General features: G+C 62.3%; 1 protein-coding gene across 2 annotated transcripts in view; it reads left to right on the top strand.

The window, feature by feature from the left end:
• FBXL16 (F-box and leucine rich repeat protein 16) overlaps window positions 1-3,558 on the top strand; it is a 26,603-nt gene that overhangs the window by 18,053 nt on the left and 4,992 nt on the right. Inside the window, exon 2 of one of the 2 annotated variants that reach the window (XM_017741299.1) lies at window positions 2,157-2,163. The exons of the other annotated variant lie outside the window; for it this stretch is intronic. The gene's annotated coding sequence lies outside the window, so the exon portion shown is untranslated. The remainder of the gene's footprint in view (window positions 1-2,156; window positions 2,164-3,558) is intronic. 2 annotated transcript variants of the gene reach the window in all.

The raw sequence follows: 3,558 nt of genomic DNA, 5'->3' as shown, positions 1-3,558 counted from the left end.
AGGGAGCCGAAGGAAGCTCATCCCCTCAGGAGTGCTGGACAAAAGCCTCGGCTGCGTGCTCCGCCACAGCACTCCGTGTCGGGTGTGTTTTCTCCGCCTGTAGAGCAACTTGATTTGCTGCATTAGTAAAAATAGACGGGCTAATGAATTCAGCTGATGCAACCCTGGGCGCGCGTGCCCGCGCCGGCTCCGGCTGTGCGTGTGCGAGTGTGAGCGTGTGTGAGCCACGGGGCTTGTGCCAGGGCGTCCCCCCGCTCGCAGGCTCCGGCGGGGAGTCCGTGTGTGTTTACACATCCCTGTGTGCGTGTGCGTGTGTGTGCAGCAGCCGTGAGCCATGGCTGCTCGCTGCCGCACAGCTCTGCCGCCCGAGCCGAGCGGCGGCTGCACGGAAATCCTTTCGCAGCAGCTTTGGGTCCTGGCAGGGAGATAACAAGGCTCCGAGCCGGGCTGGGGGGGCAGCAGCAGGGACCTGGTGGGGTGATAGCAGGGTCTCACGGGGAGTTCGTGGGGTAGTCGTGGATTCTCTCAGGGATCTGGTGGGGCAATAGCAGATCTTCCCAGGAGCCTGCTGGGTGATACTAGGATCTCCTACAAGGATCTGTTGGAGCAGTGCTGGATCTTCACAGGGACCTGGCGGGTGATGTAGGTTCCCTCAGAAGGAAGGGGGCAGTGGTGGACCCTGCCCGGGGCCCGGCAGCGCCGGACGCTCGCGGGGACGCGGGCGCGGTGTCCCTGCGCGGTGCCGCTGTCCGCGGTGCTGAGCGGAGCCGCTGGCCGCGGTGCTGACCCCAGCAGCACCGGGCTCCCGGCGGCTCCCGGGGGCTCCCAAGCCGGTCAGTCCGGGGTCTCCCGTGGCCTCCGGTCCGGCTGACACGGAGCTCTCGGTGGGCTCCAAGCCCGGCTGTCCCAGAGCTCAGCCCTGACCGTGGCTGCAGCAGGATTGCCAGTCTGATCCAGGAGCCAGGGATCTCCCAGCCAGTGCCACGCAGGGAGGCACTAACAGGGTGGCTGCTCGTCTCTTACAGCCCTCATCCCTCTTCACTACCACGTGGGGATAGTAAACTCTCCAACAGGTTGGACAAGCTCTGTCTTCCTGACAGTTTGCATCCTGTTCATCCCAGCATCCCCATTGTCTGGGCAATGTTTGTGGTGACAGGCTCTCAGACCCTGGCTTTCTTCTCTCTCCCTGCGTCAAATCCGCCCCCTGCCACTGCATCATCACTTACTGCGGGTGACGAACCCCTCCTGAACGAGTGACTTCTCTGGCAGTGACGTATCCTGTGGAATGTGCGCCCTGGAGTGGATTCGGGAGACTGAAGGACTTTGACCTTTGCTTTTGTCAGGTTTTCTCCCGCTGGATTGGGAGCTGGCACTCCACTGCTGGGAGATGCTTCTCCATGAGAGAGCAAAGGGGGGTTCTTATAGAGGGGGGCTGCAAATCTGGGCCCTCCCTTCCTGTGGGATCCCAGAACCAGGATGGCTGTACCAAGCACTGAACAATCCTGATGATGATGTGCTTGGCCCAGTCATGCAATCTGCAAACAGTGAGATGACAGGGAGGAGGGAAAAGGATGAATCTCTGCTTTCCTGCTGCTTTGGAGTGGCCAAAAAGCATATGGAGGTGTTCACGGAGCTGCTGGAACATCGGACAGGGTCTGTGCTGACACCTCCAAGGCAGACAGCTTTGTGTTTGCCTGTCCATCCACTGTCTCTGGGCTGGGAGGGTCTGGGGAGGCACAGGGCGCGCTCTGGGTGTCCCTGCACTCAGAGACCTCGAGGGGCTGTGGGAGGTGCACTTTGGACATCAGAGCAACGTGGTCTCAGTCCTGGGCTGCAGGAGCTGCGGGGCTGCCTGGCTGCAGGCTGGGGCTTTCCTGTGGCACAGGAGGGCAGATCCCAGCACTGCCCCTTGGTGCCTGAGACGGCGGCTACTGGACCCGCTCCCCTCCCCAGCCCACTTTCTCCACACTGGGGTCTTTCCCCAAGCACAGTTCTGTGCCTGGGAGTGGTAGGAACCCCCAAATTATTGCCTGCTCATTTCCCCAGAGAGAAATGCCTGCCTGGTTTCCCCCCACCACTGCCCAGATCCGCCTGTGCCCAGAGGCTCGAATCTCTGTCCGTCTTTCTATGTGAAGTGACTTCCCAGCTCACTCAAGGCTGGGGGTTTCTGTGCTCTAGACAGGCAGCCTGAACGCTCTGGGCGGGGGGACCTGGCTCAGCTTTCCAAGGCAGGAGTGGGAAAGCTGCTGGACCCACTCAGCCCCCGCTGAGCTCGGCCCCAGGGACCAGCTGAGGTCTGAGCTGCTTGGATCCCTTGCCAAAACCTCCTGCTGGCTGCGTGTGAGTCCGGCGACTTGTCAGCATCTGTCTCCTCCTGTGCCTGTCCCCTTGGGCTCCCGAGGCCCGGGGCTGCCCCTCTGCCACCACCTGCCCTCTCCCTGGGGGCAACCAGCGTGCCCAGCTCGGGCTCGGTACCGGAGCAACAGCCTCTCCGCGCCACCTGGTAGTTACCTGTTTGGATTTGTGCTCTGTGGCTGTGTGAGACACCCCCGTGCACGTTCTGTTTACTTCCCTAATTGCTGCCAAGCACCGAGCCGCTGGTTTTAAGTTTCTCTCCTCTCTCCACTCCCCTTCTCGTGCTTTCAAGCGAGTTTGACACATGTCCAAGCATCGGCGGCCCAGCTCCGCTGTCGGGCAGCGTGAGCGGAGGCAGCAGCGGCTTCATCCAAGCCGGGAGCGGCGCCAGACTGTCTGCACAGGGCTGGGCTCGTCCCCGGAGGCTGCATCTCGCCGGGACGCTGCCACCGAGCCGGGCTGTCTGCTGGCACCTCCACTCGCACCACGGGAGAGGCTGCGGCAGCCCCCCCCAGCCCCGTCCCACGGCCCCGCTGTGCCGGGAATGGTGTCCTCGGGACATGCCACGTGCCGTGCATCCCGTGGGGTTTTCCAGCTGTGCCACTGGCGTCTGACTGCACTTCTGAGCTCTTTTCTGGGTGGCTGCTCCCTCCCTGGCTGCTCCAGGAGAGCTGGATGAGGCCAGGGATGCGGTGAGGGTGGAAGGGATGGGCTGGGGGCAGCAGGGGATGTAGGCTGCATTCTGCTTCCAGGCTGCATGGAGCACCCCTGGGGACCACGGAGCTTGGCCATGAGCTGGGTGCTCCTCCCTTGGTGCCCCTCCATTGGGGCTTGACTTTCTCCTTCCCAAATCAAGCAGCTATAATAATTCCCTTGCTTTAATCTTGGGTCCGGGAGGAGCTGGCAGGGAAGAAGTTCCTCAGCTCCCATCACTGATGGACGGATGGATGTGCCATCCACATCCTGGGGCTTCAGGGCCAGGTCCCTGTCCCCTGCTCCATGCACTGGAAGCTGCATTCCCGTGCTTCAGCTCCTCGTGCCCCCAGGGGTTGCCAGGATCAGATTTTTGGCAGGGTTTGGCATTGCCCTGGCACACAGGGTGTGGGCAGGGCAGGCAGCAGTCGGGCAGGGCCCTGCGCCAGGTCCCGGCTGTGGCAGGGGGAGGGGGCTGAGCCCCCATTAATAATTCACCTCATATTTATA

The sequence above is a fragment of the Corvus brachyrhynchos genome, unplaced genomic scaffold (assembly GCF_000691975.1).
Source record: "Corvus brachyrhynchos isolate BGI_N302 unplaced genomic scaffold, ASM69197v1 scaffold58, whole genome shotgun sequence".
NCBI classification, from domain to species: Eukaryota; Metazoa; Chordata; class Aves; order Passeriformes; family Corvidae; genus Corvus; species Corvus brachyrhynchos.
Note: the sequence above shows the minus strand (reverse complement) of the source record. Positions and strands in the feature narration are given on the sequence as shown.